Source organism: Amblyraja radiata, chromosome 14 (genome assembly GCF_010909765.2).
Source record: "Amblyraja radiata isolate CabotCenter1 chromosome 14, sAmbRad1.1.pri, whole genome shotgun sequence".
Lineage (NCBI taxonomy): Eukaryota > Metazoa > Chordata > Chondrichthyes > Rajiformes > Rajidae > Amblyraja > Amblyraja radiata.
The window spans coordinates 46,800,639-46,827,657 of record NC_045969.1 but is presented as its reverse complement, the minus strand read 5'-3'; the positions used below and the strand labels follow the sequence as shown (position 1 = coordinate 46,827,657).

The 27,019-nt window shown below is 43.1% G+C and overlaps 1 long non-coding RNA gene across 1 annotated transcript; it reads right to left on the bottom strand.

Annotated features, from left to right (window-relative positions):
- Positions 1 to 704: 704 nt before the first annotated feature.
- Positions 705 to 12,687, bottom strand: LOC116980922. Its single transcript, XR_004414103.1, has 3 exons — positions 12,626 to 12,687; positions 10,782 to 10,784; positions 705 to 714 (listed from the first exon to the last, which is right to left on the bottom strand). It is a non-coding gene; the product is annotated as an uncharacterized LOC116980922 (long non-coding RNA).
- Between the last annotated feature and the right edge of the window lie 14,332 nt (positions 12,688 to 27,019).

Genomic DNA, 27,019 nt, shown 5'->3' with positions numbered 1-27,019 from the left:
GTGCCTTCTCATTGCCTCTGATGATTTTTGTGTTCTCCATGTATAACAACAAATGTCTTACTATACAGAGACGATCATCTGTTGGGTAAGACCTAAATTCTATATTGAGGCCTGCTGATCCCTGTCTGATCTGCTTAACTAATTCATAAATATGAAACGTAATATTTCCAGATAAAGAAGTCATGTTGTCCAGTCTTAATTTATGTAACGACTGTACCCTTTGTGCCGTGACCAAAGCCAGTACACCAGGTGAACTGAATTCGTACGTGAGCACACAGTTAGCTGCAGACTCCGCCCAGGACAGGAAGGCTCTGCAGGAACGGAAGGGACGTCACGACCGCGGTGCCACAGGTGCTGTCGCCGAGGGAGGACGGACGGAGCCGCGGCTCGAGAGACTAACAGAGACTAACAGAGGCAAAGAGGTTTGCCACGCACTGCAAGGGAGCAGTGGACCAGACAGGAAGAGCGGACGGAATTACCACTAGACAGCCAAACCAGTAGGTAATTTACGGCTGGGGTGAGTACTTTCCCATTTATAGGAGGTAGGATTATATAAATAAGGGGTGTATCAATACAGTAGGGGATTCTTAAATAGGACCAGTTAATTACTTATATAAGATGGGCGGTCAGGAGATGTGCCAATACTGCGAGATGTGGGAATTTGTCGACACCATTGATGTAGATGATCCCTACAGCTGCAGTAAGTGTTTGAGGCTAGAGGAACTCGAGCTCCGCATTGATGAGCTGGAGACCCAACTTCATACGCTGCGGTACATCAGGGAGGGGGAGTATTACCTGGATGTTTTGTGCCAGGGGATGGTCACACCGACCAGTTTAACTAATTCAGTAGGCAGTGAGCAAGGAAAGGAAGGTGTGGCCATAAGCGAGGCAGGTAGGGGGAACCAGGAGGAGATGCGGCAGGAGCCACAGCCCTTGTCCCTGACAAGCATGACCGAGGCTCTTACTCAATGTGAGGACGGGATCAGGGGCTGTGGGAGGGATGAGCAACCTGGCTGCAGCACCGTGGATCAGGAGGCCATTCAAGAGGGGGGAGTTAGAAGAAATGCCGTAGTGATAGGGGATAGTATTATTCGGGGGGTAGATAAGGTTCTCTGCGGCCAGCAGAACATGTCCCGAAGGCTGTGTTGCCTACCCGGTGCTAGGGTTAAGGATATCTCTGCGATGCTGGAGAGAAATTTGCAGAGGGAGGGGGAGGATCCAGTGGTCGTGGTCCATGTGGGGACCAATGACATAGGAAGGACGAGGAAGGAGGATCTGCTGAAGGAGTTTGAGCAGTTAGGGAATAAATTAAAAAGCAGAACCTCGAGGGTACTGATCTCCGGATTGCTACCTGAGCCACGGGCCAAATCGGCGAGGGTACGTAAAATTAAAAAGCTGAATGCGTGGCTCAAAGACTGGTGTGGGAATAATAGGTTTGGTTTCTTGGGCCACTGGCACCAGTACTGGGACAGGGGGGATCTGTTCTGTAAGGACGGACTTCACCTGAACGGTGCTGGGACTGGGGTCCTGGCAAATCATATAACTAGGGCAGTAGAGAGGTCTTTAAACTAAGTAGCGGGGGGGAGGTATCAAGGGGGGTAATAACGGCAGGGGTAGAGGAAATAGAGCAGGGTATCAGTGGGGAAGCGGAAAGTCAAAATGTGACAGGAGACAGAATGTGTGAAGATAAAGCTCTAGATGTAAAAGGGGCAAAAACGGAAAGGAAGGGTAGTAAAAATCATCTGAAATTGCTTTATCTAAATGCACGGAGTATTCGTAATAAGATAAATGAAGTAACGGTGCAATTAAGTATATATAGTTATGATATCGTGGCCATTACGGAGACATGGCTGCAAGGGGATCAGGACTGGGAGTTAAATATAGAGGGGTACTCGACAATTAGGAAAGATAGACAGGAAAGAAAGGGAGGAGGGGTGGCCCTTTTAATAAGGGAGGGAATAACGGCAATAGAGAGGAAGGATATTGCGTTGAAGGATCAGGATAGTGAAACAGCTTGGGTACAGATAGAGAATAACAAGGGGAAAAAAACACTAGTGGGTGTAATTTATAGACCTCCAAATAGCTGTGACGCTGTTAGTCAGAACATAAATCTGCAAATAGTTGACGCATGTAAAAAGGGAACTGCTGTAATCATGGGGGACTTCAATTTTCATATTAATTGGGCAAACCAAACTGGGCAGGGTAGACTAGAGGAAGAGTTTATAGAATGTATTAGAGACGGGTTCCTAGAACAGTATGTCACAGAACCAACAAGGGGGGAGGCAATCTTGGATCTGGTCCTGTGTAATGAAGCAGGATTAATTAAAAATGTCATAGTTAGGGACTCGTTGGGAACAAGTGACCACAATATGGTCGAATTCCATATTCAAATAGAAGGGGAGCAGGTTGAAACTCAGGCTAGGGTGCTTAGTCTAAATAAGGGGGATTATGAAGGTATGAGGACTGAGCTGATCAAAGTTGACTGGGATAGCAGACTCAAGAATAAGACGGTACATGAGCAGTGGTGTACGTTTAAGGGTCTACTGTATAACCTTCAAGAAAAATTTATTCCTATGAAGAAAAAAAGGGGTAAGGGTAAGAACAGTCAGCCATGGCTCAGTAAAACTACAAAGGATAGTATTCGGCTGAAGGCAAGGGCATATAAGGTAGCCAGAGATAGTGGGAGGGTAGAGGATTGGGAAGCATTTAAAGGTCAGCAAAAAATAACTAAGAGATTAATTAAGACGGGGAAAATAGACTATGAAAGGAATTTAGCGAACAACATAAAAACTAATAGTAAGAGTTTTTATAGCTATATAAAAAGAAAAAGGGTGGCTAAGGTGAACGTTGGTCCATTGGAGGGTGAGACTGGAGAGTTGTTGGTGGGGAACATGGAAATGGCAAAGGCATTAAACGAGTATTTTGTATCAGTCTTCACCATAGAAGACACAAAAAATATTCCAACGTTGGATAAACAGGGGGCGGTAGGAATGGAGGAGCTAAATACTATTAAGATCACCAAGGAGGTGGTATTAGGGAAATTAATGAGACTGAAGGAGGATGAATCCCCTGGGCCTGATGGATTACATCCAAGGGTCTTGAGGGAGATAGCGGTGGGGATTGTGGATGCATTGGTGATAATTTTCCAAAACTCCCTGGAGGCAGGAACGGTCCCAGTGGATTGGAAAATGGCCAATGTAACACCTATATTTAAAAAAGGAAGTAAACAGAAGGCGGGTAACTATAGACCGGTTAGTCTAACATCGGTGGTGGGTAAAATGTTAGAGACAATTATTAAAGAAACACTAACGGGGCACTTGGATAAACATGACTTCATCGGACAGAACCAGCATGGTTTTGAGAAGGGGAAGTCCTGTTTAACGAATCTGCTCGAATACTTTGAGGAAGTAACAACCCGGGTGGATAAAGGGGAACCGGTGGATGTGGTATACTTGGACTTCCAAAAGGCTTTTGACAAGGTGCCACATAAGAGACTATTGCTAAAAATAAAAAATTATGGGATTGGGGGTAATATATTAGCATGGGTAGAGGATTGGCTAACAAATAGGAAGCAGAGAGTGGGGATAAATGGTTCATACTCGGGATGGCAACCGGTAACTAGCGGGGTTCCGCAAGGGTCGGTGCTGGGACCCCAGTTGTTCACAATTTATATAAATGATTTGGAGGAGGGAACCAAGTGTAATATATCAAAATTTGCGGACGATACAAAAATGGGAGGAAAAGTAGGGGATGAGGAGGATAGGAAGAGTCTGCAAAAGGATATAGATAAGCTAGGTGAGTGGGCAACAACTTGGCAGATGAAATTTAATACTAATAAATGTGAAGTCATTCACTTTGGGAAAAAAAATGATAGGGCAAGTTATTTTCTAAATGAGGAGGAGCTGCGTTGTAATGCAACGCAAAGGGATCTAGGGGTATTAGTACATGAATCACTAAAAGTTAGTATGCAGGTGCAGCAAGCAATCAGGAAGGCCAATGGAGTTTTGGCCTTTATTGCTAGGGGGATTGAGTATTAAAACACGGAGGTCTTGCTGCAGCTGTACACAGTATTAGTGAGACCACATTTGGAATACTGTGTACAGTTCTGGGGTCCATACTTAAGAAAGGATGTACTAGCCCTGGAGGCAGTGCAGCGAAGGTTTACAAGATTAATTCCTGCAATGAGGGGATTAACATATGAGGAAAGGTTAAGTAGGCTGGAACTCTACTCTTTGGAGTTTAGAAGAATGAGAGGCGATCTCATTGAAACATATAAGATCGTGAGGGGCCTTGATCGGGTGGATGCACCGAGGATGTTCCCAATGATCGGGGAAACTAGAACTAGGGGACATAGTTGCAGAATAAGGGGGGGCTCTTTTAAAACTGAGATGAGGAAGAACTTCTTCACCCAGAGGGTGGTTAATTTATGGAATTCACTGCCCCAGGGAGCAGTGGAAGCAGAAACTTTAAATATATTTAAGACTAAAATAGATGGTTTTTTAGCTGCCAAGGGGATAAGGGGCTACGGGGAGAGGGCAGGGATATGGACCTAGGTATGGTTAGTATAGTAAGACCTGAGTGATCTCCTGGACAAGTGTCGATCGCCTGGATTGGGGTCGGAGAGGAATTTCCCGGATTTTTTTCCCGAATTGGACCTGGGTTTTTATCCGGTTTTTTGCCTCCCCCAGGAGATCACGAGGTTCTTGGGGTGGAGAGGGGTGATAGCGGTATAAAGGGGAGGGTAGTGTCTTGTGTTCTGTGTCTTGTGTCTACTGTTTGTGGGTAAGTGTGTCTGTTTAGTGTTCAGCCATGAGCGAATGGCGGTGCGGGCTCGACGGACCTGGTGGTCTACTCTCGCACCTACTTTCTATGTTTCTATGTTTCTATTAGCATGACTGTTTTCAGTGTCAGTCTATGTAGGGACAGAGCTGTTGCTGGAGACCAATTCCTTAGCATCGTCAGGACAATACTCACATCCCATATTTGAGAGTACCTGGTGTTTGGGGGGATTGGTATTAAAAATTCCCCTCATAAGTTTTGTTCCCAGGGGGTGAGTCCCAACAGAATGACGCTCTGTTACTTGCCATAGATAAGTTGATAGGGCACTTCTGGCGCAGTTGATGGCACTATAACTGAGCCCCTCATCATAATGGAGGCCTGCCAGGAATTCCAGAACAGACGGGATGTTCATTGATCTGTAGGTGATGCTGTTTCTGTGACAATACATCTCCCATTTCCTGATATAGACCAGATACTGTTTTTTGGTGGACTGTCTGTGGGCCGCCGAAATTATGTTCACTGTTCGGTCCGTCAGTCCCAGCTGTAGTAGAGGTATTTTTAGACTCTACAAATTAATAAATTCATATAGTTATGACATGGGTGGCTATCCCTTGTTACGGGATGAACCAATAAATCTGGTCTATTCGGGATGGTGATACATGGTTCTAATACCATGTTGAGTATCACAAGGAACCATGGTTGAGTAGGCCAATCGGGTACTACCAAAATACCAGACGCAGAGTCTTGCTGTATTTACCTTAATACCCGACTGATGAGGCAGAAAGGAGGGAATGCATAAATAAACAATTTCCCCCAATGCAGCGAAAATGCATCTGTCGCCGCTGCCCCAGGGTCTGGTTCCCACGAAACATAGTTTGATAACTGGTGATTAAGTCTGGATGCGAATAGATCGATATCTGGTGTTCCATACCGTGCTGTAATATCAGCAAATACTTTTTTATTCAACATCCATTCGGTGTTTTCATTAAATTTGCGTGACCTGGTGTCTGCCACTGAATTTAGTTTACCTGGTAGGTAAGTAGCTGATATCCAAATATGTCTCTGGATACACTATTGCCAAATTGTATTAGCCAGATTGTCACATGATGTCGATTTGTTTCCACCCATGTGGTTGATATATGCTACCACGGTGGTATTGTCAATCTGTAGTCTAACATGCTGGTGATATAACCCAGAACAATATGACTTTAGGCCATGGAATGCACCCAACATTTCCAGGTAGTTCATGCCCAGTGTTTGTAATAATGATGCCTCCTGTGCAGTCCATCTACCTCCACAGCTGGAGATTGAATTGGTGGCACCCCAACCAAGTGCACTGGCATCAGTTTGTAGCACCATAGAAGGGTTGCTGGAAAAGCAGCCACCATTTTGCCAATTACTTTTGCTACCAATATGATAAACGGTTTACTGATGTCAATGAGGTTATTGCAAGCCTCTATTAAGTCTATAGCCTTTCCCTTTGGCAAAGTCACCAACATGTGAACTGAGTCAATGGTGAACCCCAAATAGTCCATAGTAGTGGAAGGCGTTAATTTAGATTTAACTGGATGGATAATAAACCCCAGTTTTTCAAATAACTGTTTTGTGGCTGTTACGGTTTGTTTGGCCAATTCCAAAGTTTTGCCCACAATAAGTATGTCATCTAGATATGCCATGACCATGTGTTTTCGTTTCCGTAGAAACGCTAGGGCTGGTTTCAAAATTTTTGTGAACAGCCTGGGGGCTGATGTTATGCCATTTGGCAGCGCTCTATACTGCCACTGCTGTCCCATCCAGTTGAATTTTAAGTAACATCTGTGGTCACCTCATATAGGCACTGAATAGTAAGCATCTTTTAAATCGATGCTAGCCATGAAGTAACCTTTGGAAATCAATTGTTTTGCAGTAACAAAGGTTTCCATTTTAAAATGAATATATTGTACAAATGTATTCAATTTGGTCAAATCTATGATGATGCGACAACCACCATCTTTTTTGTTTTTGGTAAAGATATTGGACACGAATTCTAGTGATTCGTGTTGGGATTTTTCAATTACCCCTTTTGCGTAAAGCCGCTCCAGTTCAGCATGCGCTTCTGATTTTTCTTTACCTGAAAGTACGAACATTCGGTTCGGTACATGCTGAACTGGAGGGCTGTAATTGTGTATAAATTCTATGGTATATCCCTGGATACTGCTTAAAATATGTGTCGGTAGTTAACATACTCCATGCATCCAGAAAGAAGTGTAATCTCCCCCCAACCTCCATGCTCCCTGCAATTTGTAGGGAACCAGACCCACCTACCTCCATAGTTACCAGTGGCAGGTTTACTTCTTTTTGTAAATCCTTCGTTGATGTTGAGGCGCCGGTGTCTGGGTTTGTGGTTGGGTTGGTGTTGGAGGTTTGCGTATCTTCCAAAAAGACCGGCCTGGGCCATGGCCTAAAAAAGACTCATGTTCGGTGTACCGGACCTTTGAGCTTTCACCAGTTTGTCTTGTTCTACTGGTGGGTGCGTAAGGGTGCTGTTTATGGCCGTAGTAGGTTTTTGATGAAGTCGCTTTTATGAGCCCCAGGGTTTTTGCCTCCTCATCGAGCTCCTTGACTTGCTTCGATAGGTTACCTCCAAATAGTAAAATTGGTGGTTTTACGTTTCCAGGTTTGCACAGACCTGCGAATTTTGGGTTTAGAGCAGGTCGGATGGCACTCTTCCTGATGCTGTTTATTTCATATTGTGTGTTGCAAGGCAGTGCCAGTGCATCCTGTTGGTCCTGCGACATGTCCTTCTCATCTACTGTGCGGGCGAAAGCTGTTATTCCCGCTGTTAGGAGCTTTAGTACCTTTTGGAGTTTGACATCCATGCCTCTAACTCCTGCTCCGATATGTTTCCATATGCAATTATTTACAACAGGAACATTCAGGGATATACAGTTACCCGGTGCCAAGTGTCTTGCCGTGGTGTCCAATACAGCCTGTTCCTGTAGCTGGTTAAAGGACATATAATCTATACTGGCAGCTAGTTTTTGTTCCAGGTTTTGGCCAGTCTGGTCTGGCTGTATGAAATTGGACACCATGTCCAGTAGATTTTCACGTTCCTGCACCACTTGCACACTTGATTTCTCTTCTGCAAACCCCTCTTCAGGATCAGCCCAGAACTGACCCCCAGTACTCCCCTCTGACGAGGGAGACGCACTGTGCAGCCCTACAAGAGGTGCTGCTGTGGGTTTAACATAGTGCCCACAGTGACTAGACTCCATCTCCCGGAGCCTGTCACGTTGGAGCAACTGCTCCACACACCGCTCCATCCGGCTCCAGCGCTCACGGTCGCTGGCCGCTCGCGGCTGCTCTAAGTCGGACTCATCTGAGTCAACGACTTTGTTGGTTTTTTGTTTTGCCTTACCGCCCGGCCGCGGAGTGGATCTGGCCGGTGCGGAGGCGAAGTCAGGCACAGCTGTTCCCATTATGGGTGATTCATGTGCCGCTGGCCGCTGCTGGCTGCCCGCAACTCCGCGGTCCTCCCCCGCCAGCTTTGTCGCAGCCCTCGTTGTTTTCTTGGACTTGTCCATTGACTCCCCACCTGTAAATCAGTATGGGAACAACACAAAAGACCGCAGAGTATCTCTTACCTGCAGGTTCCGGCTTTTAAAACTGCCGCTGCGGGGGAACGTCGTTCCACCTTGCCTGACTGATTCGCAATGCGTGTAGCGATATGACACTCATGCGTCCTGGCGGGGTTCTTCACGTAGTAAAATTAATGATCAAAAGTTACAGCAGGATCTTGACCAGCTGGGCATGTGGTCTGAGGAATGGCTAGAATCGTAGTCATAGTCATACAGCATGGAAACAGGTTCTTCAGCTCAATGTGCCCATACTGACCAAGATGCCACATCTACACTAATCCCACATGCCCATGTTTGGCCCAAAACTATACACACTATTATTCCAGGCAGACCTGTTCCTCCTGCTACTAGTGATGGAGTTTTGTTCATCTGGCCTGTATAAGAGACCCATTTCTATCCTTAACTATTTTCTACATGACTTGAACCTGCATGGGGAAACCCCAATGGATTCCTAGTCCATTGCCTTAACCAGTCGACCACAACTACCACCAATGGAGTTTAATACATACAAGTTTGAGGTATTGTATTTTGCAAAGTCAAACCAGGGAGGACCTTCACAGTGGATGATAGGGTCTCGGGTTGTAGAGCAGTGGGATCTAGGAGTACAGCTACATAATTTCCTGAAAGTAGTGTCACAGGTAGAAAGGGTAGTAAAGAAGGCTTTTGATGCACTGGCTTTCATCAGTTAGGGTATTGAGTATAGAAGTTGGGACATTTTGTTCCAATTATACAAGACATTGGTGAGGTCACATTTGCAGTATTTAATTCTGTTTTGGTCACCCTGCTACAGGAAGGATGTCATTAAGCTGTAAAACCTGCAAAAGAGATTTACGAAGATGTTAATGGGACTTCAGGACCTGAGCAATAGGGAAATGTTGGGCAAGGCAGGACTTTATTCCTTGGAGTACAGCAGGCTGAGTAGCGATCTTATGGAGATGTATAAAATCATGAGGGGAATAGATAGATGAATATATGTGTTTTACCTAGGTAAGATATTCAAAATCCAGAGGACAGGTTTAAGGTGAGGGAAGAAAGATTTAATAAGAACCTGAGAGGCATCTTCATTACAAAGTGTGGTGGGTATATGCAACACACTGCCAGAGGTAGTCAAGGCAGCTACTATAACAGCATTTAAAAGACATTTGGACAATTAAATAGACAGGAAAGGTTTAGAGGGATATGGGCCAAACATGGGCAAATGGGACAAGCTCAGATGGGGCATATTGGTCGGCACGTGCTGGTTGTGATGAAGGTCCTGTTTCCTTGCCGATGGATTGGCTCTATTATTGATATTTTGATAAAGGTTCAATTCATAAAAGCTGCATGTTGCTACATCATAGAATAGAATAGAATAGAATTACCTTTATTGTCATTCAGACCTCACGGTCTGAACGAAATTTCGTGCCTGCAGTCATACATACAATAATACAATAATAAACAACACTAAACACAAATTAACATCCACCACAGTGAGTCCTCCAAGCACCTCCTCACTGTGGTGGAGGCAAAAATCTTAGGGCTGCAGTCTCTTCCCTCCTCTTCTCCCTCTGCGCTGAGGCGATTCCCCACCGGGCGATGGCACAAACAGTCCCGCGGCTCACAGAACCCCGCAAACGGGCCGGCTCAAACACCGCGGCCCGGGGTGGTCGAAGCTGCCGCCAATGGACTCATCCATTGCGATTTCCTTCACACACATCTCTTTTGTGCTCCCATTCTAAGACTTCAGGTATTAGAATAGACATGGCGACAAACTGTTCTCGCAAATGAAGACTCAGATTAATGAGGAAATTTTAAAAAGTGATTTGAGGGGAGGATAAGAAATCAGTTAAGCCTTAATCTAACATCGTACTCCAAATGTTTCAGTGCTTTCTTTGCTGGAGTATTTAACTCAGCGGGCCAGGCAGCATCTCGGGAGCAAACATGGTGGCACAGCGGTAGAGTTTCTGCCTTACAGCACTTTCAGCGGTAGAGACCCGGGTTTGATCCCGACCACGGGTGCTGTCTGTACGGAGTTTGTACGTTCCCCGTGACCGCGTGGGTTTTTTCCGAGTTTCCGCCCACACTCCAAAGACGTAGAGGTTTGTAGGTTAATTTGCCCCTAGTGTGTAGGGTAGTGTAGGTGTGCAGGGAGTGCAGACTCAGTGGGCCAAAGGTCCTGTTTCCACATTGCATCTCTAAACCAAACTAAACTAAAAACAAATGGGTGACGTTTCGGATCGGAACCCCTCTTCAGAAACGTCACCCATTATTATTCTCCAGGGAAGCTGCATGACCCACTGAGTTACTCCAACACTTTGTGATTATCTTCCATATAAACCAGTATCTGCAGTTCCTTTAACATATTCATTTTCCCTGTCCCTCTTCTTTCCTAATTATTCTGTTCACTGCCTCTTTTCTGAATACCTGAAATATTTTGGTTTCGGTCTCCAATAACAAAAAGCTCACTGCCAGGGACAAGATTTCTCAATACCCACTGTGCAAACAAAAGAGTTCTAACTTGATGTACAATTATATGATCTCTGCTGAGTTAACGCATAAAAAATAATTAAATACACAATAAAAATAAAACTGGCATGAGACCTCAAGAGTTACCTCAAGATCTAAATTACTATTCAAACATTTAGCACATTTTTGCAGCAGGTTGTTTCTGTCTCTCTCTTTCACACACACACACTCACTCTCAGTTTCTCTGTCTCTCTCTCTCTTTATGTCTCTTTCTCTCTCTCTCTCTCTCTCTCACACACACACACACAGTTTCTCTGTCTCTTCTCTCATTCTCTCTCATTCTCTCTCTCTCTCTCTCACATATTCAGTTCTGCTCACATTAAATATAGGTGAGATGAAAAATGCCAAGGATAATGACTCAAGAAGTCCTTTATATTTTCATATTCAGTACAAATATATTCTTCATATATTTCTATTATCTTGACAGTCAAGATTAAATAAATATAACATCTCCCTTACCTGCTTTTCAATATTTTCTCTGTAATCTGGAATTAAAAAAATAGCAGATTGGGAATCTGAGATAAAAACAGAACATGCTGAAAATGCCCAGCGGGTCAAATGCTGTCGGAATTGTAGAGTATTTAAAAGAATTTCTGTGTTTATTTCTGGTTGGTTTCTAATGGAGTGATTTCCCCCAAGGTACTCTCGCATACAAACACGCGCACACACACATTTGACAAGGTTCTGCATGGTAGACTGCTCTGAAAAGATAGGTCACATGGGATCCAAGGAGAGTTGGCTAACTGGATAGAAAATTGGCTTCGATGATTGTCAAAAATTGCAGCTGGACTTTGATCGGTTGAGCAGTTGGGCTGAGGAATGGTTGATGGAGTTTAACACAGAGAAGTGCCAGGTGTTACATTCTGGAAAGTCTAACCGGGGCAGGACCTACACAGTGAATGGCAGGGCTCTGGGAGTGTTGAAGAGCAGAGGGATCTAGGAATGCAGGTACATATTTCCTTGAAAGTGGCGTCACAGTAGTTTGGGTGGTCAAGAAGGTTATCAACACATTGACCTTCATCAGTCAGAGTATTGAGTACAGAAGTTGGAAGGTTAAGGTTCAAGGTTCAAGTTTATTTGTCACATGCACCAAATGTACAGTGAAATGAGTCACCATGCAGCCATTCAATCAAAAAGAGCAGAATACACAATAGAATTTAGCATAAACATCCACCACAGTGGAATCAACATTCTTCACTGTGATGGAGGGCAATAACGTTCAGTCAATCTTCCTCCTTTGTTCACCCGTGGTCGGGGCCATGAACCCTCCATAATCACAGCTACGGACGGCCCGATGTACAAGCCCTCTCATCGGGATGATCGAAACTCCGAATTCGGGACGGACCAGAACACACACTCCACGGCTTGGAGTTCCCGAATTGGCCACTTTCTTACCGGAGACCGCGGCTTCACGATGTTATGAGCCGCAGGCGGTCAAAGCAATTCTTCTGGCGATCCTCGGCAAGGGATTATGTTACAGTTGTACAAGACATGGGGTGGCACAGTGGCGCAGTGCTAGAGTTGCTGCCTCTGTCTGCCTGTTTCTGACCGAGAGAGAGACAGAAACCCAGGTTTGATCCTGACTACGGGTGCTGTCTGTACGGAGTTTGCATGTTCTCCCCGTGACCTACGTGGATTTACTCCGGATGCTCAGGTTTCCTCACACCCTGCAAAGATGTACAGGGTTGGAGGTTAACTGGCTTGGCAGGTCAGTGATAGCATACGGGGATCGCTCGTTGGCACGGATTCTGTGGGACAAAGGGCCTGTTTCCACGCTGTATCTCTAGATTAATCCAAACAAAACATTGGTGAGGCCACATTTGAAGTATTATGGTCAGTTTTGGTCACCCTGTTATAGGAAAGATATAGTTAAGCTGGAAAGGATGCTGAGAGGATTTACGAGGATGTTGGCGGGACTCGAGGGTCTGAGCCATAGGGAGAGGTTGAGCAGGCTGTCCCACTTGGGCGTCATTGGCACGTCATTTACACGACATCATTTACGCATCACGACGTACGGCGCACACGTCGTGCTGCGCACGTGATGCACGTAAGGCTACATTACGCGCGCATGGCATGCATTACATGGGCATGGTGCGTGGTGACATAGGCCGTGACGCGCAGTCACGTGCGCAGCCCCAGGATTTGGGGATTCACAAAATCTTCGCAGGATAAGATGTGATCTTATAGAGGAGTGTAAGTTCATGAAAGGAATAAATAGGGTAAATGGACCCTATCTTTCTTTTACCCAGAGTAGGGGAATCAAGAACCAGAGGACATAGGTTTGTGGTGAGGGGGAATTATTTAATAGAAACCTAAGAAGCAACTTTTTTAAGAAAAGGTTGTTATGTTTATGGAACGAGCTGTCAGAAGAGGTAGTTGAGGCAGGTACTATCACAATGTTTAAAAAACATTTGGACAGGTACCTGGATAGGATAGTTGTGGAAGGATATAGGCCAAAAGCAGGCAGGTGGGACTAGTATAGATGGTACATGTCGGTCGGCGTGGGCAAGTTGGGCCAAAGGGCCTGTTTCCATGTTCTATGACTTTATAATAATAATAATAATAATAATACATTTTATTTTCGGGCGTCTTTCAAAGTCTCAAGGACACCTTACAAAAATTAACAGAAGAGAAAAAACATATAGTCGGAGAAAAATAAATAATAAGGACATCATCAATACACAAATTAAAGATAGAAATCGCTCCAAAGACACAAAATCAAAAAATCAAAAAACACAATGTGAAGAGAGAGCAGCGGCAGCTAAAGCGCGCCAGCGTCCACTCTCTCTTCCGACAGCCATCTTGGACACAGACTAACATGTTAACTTACACACAGAGTTTATTTTATGACGTGCATGTGCACACAGACACACACACATTCTTACAAACTTCTGTATAACACACATTTCATTACCAACATGCTGACCTCACCTGATTTTGCAATTAGCCCTATTTACATTATAGAAAATTGATTTTGAAAGTCATTTATGAATCTGACAACTAAATGAATACAGAGTCAGGAAAGGAGGGGAAATGATAAGGGACCTATGCCATTAAGAAAATGAGAGAAACTGAATAAACAAGCTGCTGGAATCATTACTATGATATCATTAGAAAAGGGATAATTGAAATTGTTCAATTTAAAAAATATATAATCAAGAGCATATGGGAAAGTAGCTCTAGAATAAGCAAATAATTGAATGTGAAAATGTGTCTCCCTAAACTATGACTCTGCAATCTACCTTGGACAGCAATAGAAGGCAGTGAGTATCACCACCTTCAACGCACCTTCCAACTCATATGTCATCATTTGTAAAGATAATTATATTAATACATTGTCATTGTGCTTAAACACTGGCAATCTTAAGTCTCCACCACCATGTGGCTCCAAGATGGTGATGCTCCCACATACCCACTGCCCTTGTCCACTTTAAATGGCAGAAACTGAATTTGGGAGGTGTTTTATTCTATCCAATTATAGTCTCATTCTGGTGCCAACTTCTTTATATGCTCATAATTGTGATTATAAAAAGAGAAAATTAAATATTTTCAATTATCTCTTTTGTGATGATGTAATTATCATGAGTACTGTTCCTGGCAACGTTATTCAATTTCACCTTTCATTATCTTAATGGCCCAGTTCTTTTATCATTATCCCTCATTTTCTGACCCTCCGTAATTATTTTAAATGTCAGGTTTTAAGTAACTTTCAGAACCATTTTCATGTCATCTCATTTGTTTAAATCCAGAATAGATGCATTCTTTTACCTTTGTTTTCAGCCACTGAATACAGCGAGATGCATTTACATCGGGGTGGCACTTTTACCTGAGGTGGTCATAAATGAAGCTGTGATACATTTGTGCTTCGTCCACCACTAAGTGAGGCAAACTTAATCACAGTAACCACACAAAATGATGCATGTTTGAGTTCAGAGGCCTTGAGTAACTACTACACATAAGATGATAAATGGCTGACTTTAAGATTTCTGAAAGGTTTACTAAATTAAAAGTGGCACCAGAATGAGACTATAATTGGATAGAATAAAACACCTCCCAAATTCACTGTTTCTGCCATTTAAAGTGGACAAGGGCAGAGTTGTGAATCTGTTGAATTCTCTGCCAGAGAAGGCAGAGGATGCCAGTTCACTGGATGTACAGTACCCAAGAGAGCGTTAGATATAGCACTTAGGGCTAACAGAATGAAAGGATATGGGGTGAAAGCAGGAACAGGGTACAGATTTTGGATGATCAGCCATGATCGTATTGAATGGCGGTGCTGGCAGAAGGGCTGAATGGCCTACTCCTGCAACTGTTTTCTATGTTTGTATGTTTCTACACACATTCAACTCTACCACACATCAGCCTCCATCCACACATGCCCTGATCCCACAAGTATATCCTCCTTGCTTTCCTTCCATGTGTTTTTCTGAATGACAATTGCAATAATACTGGTTATGTGAACATAACACTAAGAGCAGAAACAGGCCACAAGGTCTTTAATTCTCTCCTATTTAATGATCATTGATAATCTTTTACTTTAAGATGACTTCCAGCCACAAACAAACCCAATTAACAATCATTCACTGTTCCCCTTAATTTACATAGTGTACAAATAATGCTCTTAATAGTCATCTGAGTCAGAAAATATTACCTCATCCCAGTCCTAAATTGCTTGGGACGTAAACCTGATTTCCAAATGGCTCAGCTCGGGAATCTCATTGACCCTAATGATATCTCTTCATCATCTACTTCCATGGTAGTGAATAATAGTGACTGCTGATGTTCCCCATTGGATTAATGAGATATACAGCGCATTCAAAAAGTATTCAGACCCCTTCACTTTTTCCACATTTTGTTACGTTACAACCTTATTCTAAAATGGATTAAATTATTTTTGTTATCATCAATCTATACACAATACCCCATAATAAAAAAGTGTAAACAGGTGTTTAGAATTTTTTGCAAGGTAATTAAAATTAAATAAGTGAAATATTACATTTGCATAAGTATTCAGACCCTGTACTAAGTACTTTGTTGAGGCACCTTTGGCAGCGATTGCAGCCTCAAGTCTTCTTGGATATGACGCTACAAGCTTGCCACACCTGTATTTGGGTAATTTCTCCCATTCTTCTCTGCAGATCTTCTCAAATTCTGTCAGATTGGATGGGGTGCATCGATGCACAGCTATTTTCAGGTCCCTCCAGAGATATTCGATCGGGTTCAAGTCCGGGCTCTGGCTGGGCCACACAAGGACATTCACAGACTTGTCAAGAAGCCACTCGTGCATTGTCTTGGCTGTGTGCTTAGGGTCGTTGTCCTGTTGGAAGGTGAACCTCTGCCTAGTCTGAGGTCCAGAACGCTCTGGAGCAGGTTTTCATCAAGGATCATTTCATCAAGGAACATTCAAATGTCATTAGAAACGGGAATAGTGCCGGAGGATTGGCGTACTGCGCATGTTGTTCCATTGTTTAAAAAGGGGTCTAAGAGTAAACCTAGCAATTATAGACCTGTTTGTTTGACGTCAGTGGTGGGCAAATTAATGGAAAGAATACTTAGAGATAATATATATAAGCATCTGGATAAACAGGGTCTGATTAGGAACAGTCAACATGGATTTGTGCCTGGAAGGTCATGTTTAACTAATCTTCTTGAATTTTTTGAAAATGTTACTCGGGAAATTGATGAGGGTAAAGCAGTGGATGTTGTGTATATGGACTTCAGTAAGGCCTTTGACAAGGTTCCTCATGGAAGGTTGGTTAAGAAGGTTCAATGGTTGGGTATTAATGGTGGAGTAGCAAGATGGATTCAACAGTGGCTGAATGGGAGATGCCAGAGAGTAATGGTGGATGGTTGTTTGTCAGGTTGGAGGCCAGTGACGAGTGGGGTGCCACAGGGATCTGTGTTGGGTCCACTGTTGTTTGTCATGTACATCAATGATCTGGACGATGGCGTGGTAAATTGGATTAGTAAGTATGCAGATGATACTAAGATAGGTGGGGTTGCGGGTAATGAAGTAGCGTTTCAAAGTCTACAGAGAGATTTATGCCAGTTGGAAGAGTGGGCTGAAAGATGGCAGATGGAGTTTAATGCTGATAAGTGTGAGGTGCTACATCTTGGCAGGACAAATCAAAATAGGACGTACATGGTAAATGGTAGGGAATTGAAGAATGTAGGTGAACAGAGGGATCTGGGAATAACTGTGCACAGTTCCCTGAAAGTGGAATCTCATGTAGATAGGGTGGTAAAGAAAGCTTTTGGTGTGCTGGCCTTTATAAATCAGAGCATTGAGTATAGAAGTTGGGATGTAATGTTAAAATTGTACAAGGCATTGGTGAGGCCAATTCTGGAGTATGGTGTACAATTTTGGTCGCCTAATTATAGGAAGGATGTCAACAAAATAGAGAGAGTACAGAGGAGATTTACTAGAATGTTGCCTGGGTTTCATCAACTAAGTTACAGAGAAAGGTTGAACAAGTTAGGGCTTTATTCTTTGGAGCGCAGAAGGTTAAGGGGGGACTTGATAGAGGTTTTTAAAATGATGAGAGGGATAGACAGAGTTGACGTGGAAAAGCTTTTCCCACTGAGAGTAGGGAAGATTCAAACAAGGGGACATGACTTGAGAATTAAGGGACTGAAGCTTAGGGGTAACATGAGGGGGAACTTCTTTACTCAGAGAGTGGTAGCTGTGTGGAATGAGCTTCCAGTGAAGGTGGTGGAGGCAGGTTCGTTTTTATCATTTAAAAATAAATTGGATAGTTATATGGATGGGAAAGGAATGGAGGGTTATGGTCTGAGCGCAGGTATATGGGACTAGGGGAGATTATGTGTTCGGCACGGTCTAGAAGGGTCGAGATGGCCTGTTTCCATGCTGTAATTGTTATATGGTTATATGGTTATATGATCTCCCTGTACTTTTCTCCGTTCATCTTTCCCTCGATCCTGACTAGTCTCCCAGTTCCTGCCGCTGAAAAACACCCGCTGCCACCACCATGCTTCACCGTAGGTATGGTATTGGCCAGGTGATGAGCGGTGCCTGGTTTCCTCCAGACATGACGCTTGGCATTCAGGCTGAAGAGTTCAATCTTGGTTTCATCAGACCAGAGAGTCTTGTTTCTCATGCCTTTTGGCAAATTCCAAGTGGGCTGCCTTGTGCCTTTAACTGACAAGTGGCTTCCGTCTGGCCACTCTACCATAAAGGCCTGATTGGTGGACTGCTGCAGATACAGTTGGCCTTCTGGAAGTTTCTCCCATCTCCACAGAGGAAATCTGGATCTCTGTCAGAGTGACCATCGGGTTCTTGGTCACCTCCCTGACCAAGGCCCTTCTCCCCCGATTGCTCAGTTTGGCCGGGTGGCCAGCTCTATGATGAGTCATGGTGGTTTCATAGATCTTACATTTAAGAATGACGGAGGCCACTGTGCTCTTCGGGACCTGCAATGCTGCAGAAATTGTTTTATACCCTTTCCCAGATCTGTGTCTCGACACAATCCTGTCTCCGAGGTCTACTGACAATTCCTTCGGCTTCGTTGCTTGGTTTTTGCTCTAACATGCACTGTCAACTGTGGGGCCTTATATAGGCAGGTGTGTGCCTTTCCAAAACATGTATAATCAATTTAATTTACCACTGGTGGAATCCAATCAAGTTGTAGAAACATTTCAAGGATAATCAATGGAAAGAGGATGCACCGACTCTCAATTTTGAGTGTCATAGCAAAGGGTCTGATTCCTCACCTTCCACCCCACCAGTGTGCCCAACCCTCACCACCCCCTCCCCCATCCCCACCTTACCTTTCAGCATTCCAAGAATACTATTCAGGACGTGAGTTCCTGGTCTGCTCATCATCTCCATCTATCCCTCACCTTCCCATGGCACATTCCCACAACCACAACAGTAAACACTGACAGTTTATCTTCTCCCTTTCCAGTCATCCAGGAATCAAGCAACCTTTCCAGCTAAAGCAGCATTTCACATACATTTAGTCATGGAGTCATAAGGTACAGAAAGGCCCCTCGACCCAACGTGCAAGCCAAAATATGCCCATTTGATAGTCCCATTTGCCTGTATTTGGCCCATTTTCCACCAAACCTTGCCTGTCCATGTACGTCAAAAAGTCTTTTATATGTTATTGTACCTGCCTCAACCACTTCCTCTGGCAGCTGCCTTTTCCTAGTAAATCTTTTCCCCCTCACCTTGAACCTATGCTCACTAGTTCTAGATTCCCCAAACCTGGGGAAGATATGATGTGCATTGACCCTATCTGTGGCTCTCACGATTTGCTACACCTCTATAGGATCATCCCTCAGTCTCCTACGCACCAAAGGAACAAAGCCCCAGCCTCACCAACTTCTCCCTATAACTCAGACCCTCAAATCCAGGCAGCATTCCTGTAAATCTTTTCTGCACTCTTTCCAGCATTTGATGTGTGACCAAGACTAAATACAATACTCCCTAAAAATGAACACAATACTCACCAAAAATGAACAAAATAAGTTCATAAGTGATAGGAGGAGAATTAGGTCATTCGGCTCATCAAGTCTACTCTGCCATTCAATCACGGCTGATCTATCTCTCGCTCTTAACCCCATTCTCGTGCCTTCTCCCAAAAACCCCTGACACCCGTACTAATCAAAAGTCTTTCGATCACCTCTGCCTTTAAAGTATCCATTGACTTGGCCTCCAGAGCCTCTGTGTCAATAAATTCCACAGATTCTCCACCCTCTGACTAAATAAATTCTTCCCCATCTCCTTCCTAAAGGAACGTCCTTTAATTGGAGAGGCGAACCTCTGGTCCTAGACTTACCCTCTAGTGGAAACATCCTCTTCATATGCACTCTATCCAGGCCTTAATATTCCTAAAAACTGAACACAATACTCCCAAAACTGAACACAACATTTCTTCCACATTAAGTCTGAAGAAGGGTCTCGACCCGAAACGTCACCCATTCCTTCTCTCCAGAGATGCTGCCTGTCGCACTGAGTTATTCCAGCATTTTGTGTCTACCTTCGATTTAAACCAGCATCTGCAGTCCTTTCGTACACATTTCTTTCACATCAGTGTCTTATATTCAACTCCATTACATTGAAGAAACCAAATGCAGGTTTGTAAATTCAACTCAGTTCATCTGACCCTCCCACTCTGACCTGTCCCTGCTTTATTGCTGGAACAATAACCAGTGAAAGCACAAGGAGCAGGGACTCATCTTTTGACCATGCACCTAGTAGCCCTCAGCACATAGTTTACATATTCAGTTAGTTAAAGAAGATAGACACAAAGTGCTAGAGTAACTCAGCGGGTCAGGCAGCATCTCTGGAAAAATAGGATGGGTAACATTTCAGGTCAGAACCCTTCGGAGCAGTTAGTTGTTTTCACTTCATTGACATGGAACACCTTTCCGTTTCAATTATATTTCTCATTATTTCTGTATCAATTTGTTCTGACTGTTTTTTTCATCACTACTTTTAATCTACATCCTATCACAGACATTCCCACCAGACCACCCCCTCTTTACACAACTTACAACACACAACTTACAACACACACACACACACTCTCACGTTTCCAGCTCTGCTGAAGGGGCTTCTACCAGGAACGTTGACTGATTCTTCTCTCACTGATGCTGCCTGTCCCACTGAACAGTTCTAGCATTCTTCAGCACAACATGTTTTCGTGTTGATGCTAGGATTCCTTTTTAATGATTTTATAGATCAGTGCTGCTGTTGAAATTTGCAGCTACTGATCTCTTTTCTTCTCTGCCCTACTTAGATACCTTACCCCCATCCACCCCCCCCACCCCCCTCCAAAATTAACACCTGACATTTATCAACACTGATTAATTTGTCAGTTCATTCTGCAAGATGGCAGCACAATGATGCAGCTGGTACAGTTGCTCCCTCATAGCTTCAAAAATCCAGGTGCAATCCTGGTCTCCAGTACTGTCTGTATGGAGTTTGCACGTTCTCCCTAGGACTTTGTGCGTTTCCTCCAGATACCGCATGTCAGGCATCCAGACTCAAGAACAGCTTCTTCCCATTGCCTATCAGACTCTAGACGTCTTTCACATCTCCTTACTGGAGGTGCTGCCGTGTATTCTTACCCTTAACTCCACCTCATTTGATTTTTACTGTTATTGTACTATAATTTCTTGCACTATTTGCTGACTGCACTCCAGCTTTGCACCATTCTGCTGTTTTACACTTGCTGTTGTATTTATTGCTGTATATCTCATTACAGTATGTATACTGTTTACTCATTGAACTTGAAGTGAACAAGGAATTTCATTGCACCCTGGTGTATATGACAATAAACTATTCTTAATCTGAATCTATATTTACCTTGGCATACCCTGCAATTCCATTCTGCCTGCAAATGTTTCGGTTATAATTTTTAACCCCATCCAAATAATTTACATGCAAAAAACACTCATTTATAAAATTTGACATTTGTCTAACTGCGAGAGGAAAAACTTACATATGATGTCAAGAGTAATTAATTAAACTTCTGTGAAATATCTGTAATTTAAAAAAAGAATCACTACAGGTTATGTGATAAAATTGTTGCTAAGTAGGATATGGCGTGACGAAATAAGTCACCAGCACCAGATACTGATATAAGGATTTAAGAATAAGGAGTAAGCCGTTTAGAATGGAGACGAGGAAACACTTTTTCTCACAGAGAGTGGTGGGTCTGTGGAATTATTTGCCTCAGAGGGCGGTGGAGGCAGGTTCTCTGGATGTTTTCAAGAGAGAGCTAGATAGGGCTCTTAAAAATAGCAGTCAGGGGATATGGGAAGGCAGGAACGGGGTACTGATTGGGGATGATCAGCTATGATCACATTGAATGGCGGTGCTGGCTCGAAGGGCCAAATGGTCTATTCCTGCACCTATTGTCTATTGCCTTTTGTCTACTACACAGAAACCAGTCGTTAGGTTTCTGATACTTCTATAGAGTGAACCAGTTATTCCAACTTTCAGTTACAGAGCTTCCTGCTCAATAGACAATACACCGAAACTGGCAAAGCAAAGCAAATATTTGCTCTACTTGCATCAGTGACTCCCAGCATATTATCAAACAAAGTGCTAAACCATTAAAGAAGAAGTAATGAATCTGTCGATTTTGTCATTGTTGGGAATTAGCCGACTATTTGTTGTGTATTTATTATGCAAAATGCAAAATGAAGTTAAAACCTGCAGCCATAGAGTGCTTTTAACAACTTAATCGTTTCCCAAAGCAGTTAACAGCCAACAACATATTTTTAAGTGCTATTATAGTTGTAATGTGTAAAACACCAAAATTAAAATACACACTGTAAGATTCCACACACAACTAGGCATGGCCAGATCATTTGTAATTTAGGTGCTGGCTGGCGGTTAAATATTGGCTTGTGCCAAGATCCACTATTCTTAGCAATGCAATGTCTGAAAAGGTCTTTATTTAAAGTCCCATCCAGATAATACACCTTTGCACTCAAGCCCCTCAAGTGGGAAGACTTAACACTAAGCCAATGCTGACATGTGTAACACTCTGTTTGTGTAAATGCACAATGTTTGGCTTTTTCCTTCACCAGCTTTTATTCCACAGTTTACCTTGTCTATCCTCTGGTTGGTTTCTCTCTTTCTGTTGCTCAAACTACTACAACTAATGACACACCATGGTTCCTTCCTCCAATGTCACTAAAGCCACTCTGCCATTTTGGTGATCAGAGCATTCAATCACATCTACCCCCATCCCCATACTGTTACCCCTTCCGACCATCTTCCTCTAGTATGAGCTAACTCTTAGCAACATCACCCAAAAACATGAATTTGACTTTCATTTTCTGATGGTTGAGGAAATTGCTACCTCAATGTCCTGGTTTGGAGGAGATGCTACTATCTTCAGTTTAAAATTGCCCACTTTCAGCTCTGACCACAAACTCTGTGCAATCACTCATGATTCCAACTCGCAAGTCTGGCACAGTGTCAGGTAATTTTTATCATTTCTGATCTCTACATTCTGCTCGATGCTGCCCTGCACTCTTCACCACATGTGTTTCACTGCTAAGACTCTTGGTCCCACTTTATTAATGTTCACTTTCTTTGTTACACCACAGCTTCCATCTGCTGCTGAATCTTTATTCGTGCATTTAGGCTGCACAATGACGCAACTAGTGAAGCTTCTGCCTCATAGCGTCAGAGACCTGGGTTCGATCCTGACATTAGGTTGGCTGTATGGAGCTCCTCTGTGACTGTGTGTCTTTCAGAGGAAAGATGAAAGAATTGGGTCGAATGGGCTTGTATTCACTGGAATTTAGGATGAGAGGTTATCTTGTAGGAACATATAAAATTCTTAAAGGATTGGACAGGCTAGATGCAGGAAAAAATGTTCCCGATGTTGAGGGAGTCCAGAACCAGGGGTCACAGTTTAAGGATAAGGGGTAGGCCACTTAGAACTGAGATGAGGAAAAACTTTTTCAGCCAGTTGTGAATCTGTGGAATTATCTGCCACAGAAGGCAGTGGAGGCCTTCAAGAGAGAGCTGGATTTAGCTCTTAGGGCTAAAGGAATCAAGGGATATGGGGGAAAAGCAGGAATGGGGTACTGATTTTAGATGATCATGGTAACTAATTTCCACACATTTCACACACCATGGTCCAACAGACAGCATTATGGTAAGCACTCCACTAATTCCATAATGTCATTTAAAGAATAATTAGGAATGTACCTCAAAGTAAATAAATGTTTAGTTTCAATCTAAGATCTTGCCAATGTTTCAAACAGTATGAATCTTGCTTGGGTGATATGAATTTATGTAAGGGAATTTGAAGAGGACATTAACTGTATTACTGCATCCTGAACTAGCAGTTGGAAAAACTCCAAGTATTGATGTAGACGTGGCTTTAAAGGTGCAAACTACTTCCGAAACTGAATCACTTGTTACTGTCTTGTACCATTATGTTTTTGACATTTATGAAGTGCATAGATATCACCAAGTTTGTGCTATTGAAATAAGCAGCAAGCATAACTTTGACTGCATCTTAAACCAACTTCAAAGTCATGAGAACCAAACTCACTCAAAACTGTTATGCAGCATTTTGTGAAAATTAGAATTCTTTTAAAAAAATGAAGTATTTATTTCAGACAGTTTTTATATGGGTGTTTAAGGACTAGTTTAGTTTAGTTTAGCTTAACTTAGTCTAGGTTAGTTTATTGTCATGTGTATCGAGGTACAGTGTAAAGCTGTGAAGGAAAAAACTGCAGATGCTGGTTTAAATCGAAGGTAGACACAAAATGCTGGAGCAACTCAGCGGGACAGGCAGCATCTCTGGAGAGAAGGAATGGGTGATGTTTCGTGTCGAGGCCCTTCTTCAGACTTACAGTGAAAAGCTTTTTTGTTGCGAGTAATCCAGTCAGCGGAAAGACTATCTAGGTACTCTGATGAGCAGAGGCTGGGCTCGGTGGCTCCCTCTACAGGCTGCGGCCAGCTGGTCCTTCTCTTCCCAGCCGCGTGGCCCACTGGTCCTAAATACTGCTTTGTGTGACCCATGAGAGAGAGAAATGAGAAATGGTAGAAATGGAGGAGTCTTATGAATGGTCTTTGACCTGAGATGTAACAATGTCACCCTGCCCCCCACCCCACTCCCCCATCCCCCTGATGGATGCTATTTGAATAGCTGTGTCTATCCAGCTTTTTTTGTTGTCATTTCAAATTTCCAGCCACAGCAATTTTTTGGCTTTCACCTAAAATTTTCATGTTAGCGATAAACAATTCATTTGTAATGTAAACATACAACTTGGAACATGCCCACTGAGAAATGCAATTAGGATTTCTCTCAGTTGTTATATATCTTTCATTCCTTGTTACTCTCTTTCTTTTTTTGCCATGCTCTGGTAGCCAGACCTGAGACATGTAGGCAGTTTTATGAACTTTTGAGGTGCCTCAAGGCAGCAATAAGAAGAAAAGGCCCTTATTTCTTTCCACTGGCCAGGATCCAGACCCAGGGGCAGGGCATGCAAACGGCAATGATTGCCATGTACTGTACCTTAGCCAAAACACATTTTCAGTATCCAGGTAACCTTAAAGTCACAGTTAAGGTAATTCAGATGTAAAGAACATCAAGTAATATTTGCAAAGCAGCACAATATCACATTGTTAGTTTATCATTTAATTGTAGTTTTGGAGTAAGTTGTAGGACATACCGATGGGATAAGCCAACAGTGTAAAAAGATAAGCGGAACAGAGGAAGAGTATAACTAAAACACATGCACATTTAAAATTGTTACAAGTTAGCTGGTGCATTTGAGTAAAGTCCTGTATGCAGTGATTTTTATCTCACCTCGTCAGTTTTACATTTATCTAAGCCTTCCCCTATCTCCTGCCAAAAAAAACAAATTCCATTTCTTCTTGAATAAGAGATTGTTTAATTTTAGTCATAGTCGCAGACACCAACCTAGTAAATATCGTTTAAACATTCACTTACAAAACTCATTAGCCCTCTTTGTTGCGGCTCCAATAGCAGCTACCTGTTTCCCACCTGGATGTGGAAAATATTCTAGTTTTGCATGCAATGGAATCGGGGGTTGATAAAATCTAAGTTTTATAGCAAAGAAATGGGCCTTGCAGACCACCATCTATGGATTTTAAGAAGATTTGTGCAGACTTATGCCCCTGTCCCACTTAGGAAACCTGAACGGAAACCTCTGGAGACTTTGCGCCCCACCCAAGGTTTCCGAGCAGTTCCCGGAGATTGCAGGTGGTTGCCGGAGGTTGCAGGTAGTGGAAGCAGGTAGGGAGACTGACAAAAACCTCCGGGAACCTCCGGGAACCGCACGGAAACCTTGGGTGGGGCGCAAAGTTTCCAGAGGTTTCCGTTCAAGGTTTCCTATGTGGGACAGGGGCATTAGTTTGTGTGCATCTGATGCATGTTGCTACTGCTGAGTAATCATTTTTACAGGGGATTTACTATTAGAATTTTAAATCACACTGCCTAGCAGTACTTATGATTGTTTTTGTTTAATAAACCATGTTTACTGACGGAATAATCAAACTAGCCTGCTGTGTTAGTTGACAGCAATTGATTTTCGAGGAAGGCAAACAGATACTACCTGACCTGCTGAGTTACTCCAGCAGTTATCTTAGATAGTATTGAAATGTTTGTAAGTGACAGGTGGAATTCATTGAATTAGAAAGGGGCCAGTAAACTTGAATCATGACCCTTCAGGCATGTTTATTCATCTAATTCTGTGCTCTGAATCCTATGCAAACCCACTAGTGTTGTAAACAGAGGATAGATTAACTTCACATCATGAAAATATTTACGAAAATTATTCTGTAGATTGGTTTTCGTAAATTATTCAATCTTTTTAGAAACCATTCTTGTGAAGTGCTGTTAGCTTTCGTCCTGTATTGCTACATAGCAATCCCTTGGAATATACAGCACAAAATATAGTAACCATATCTTCTTCTCCCTGGCCTGCCCCAGCCCAGCACTAGCCAACCCTATATGCGCATTCCAATGTCACATTCATCCTCTATGGACAAGGTAACAAACTCACCAGCTCAAAACCCACATCGTAAAACACAGGCTCAGCCCATTCAATGACATTTAGATAGTGCACGTTCTTAGGACAACTTGAAGCATATCATAGATAGACACAAAAAGCTGGAGTAACTCAGCAGCATCTCTGGAGCGAAGGAATGGGTGACATTTCGGGTTGAAACCCTTTTTCAGACTCGACCCGAAACGTCACCCATTCCTTCTCTCCAGAGATGCTGCCTGTCCTGCTGAGTTACTCCAGCTTTTTGTGTCTATCTTCGGTTTAAACCAACATCTGCAGTTCCTTCCTACACATTTGAAGCATATCATTACTGGTTAAAAAACTATCATCATATGCAGCCAATTTGGCTCATTTTGTTAACACCAAAACAGCAAATCAGTTCAATTTTGGCTTATTTTCTTGTTAATTGAAAGAGAAAAGAAAGCAATGTTCCTGGAGAACCCTCTGCTTGAAGTAGCACCATTGGAGCTTTTATTTCTATCCAAAGGAGCAAAGTTAAAGTCATTTCTTGAAAGGTGGTGCCTTTAAAACAGCAGCGTTGCCCTGGGAGCATAATGTGTCAGTCTGTATTTTGTTTCATCAGG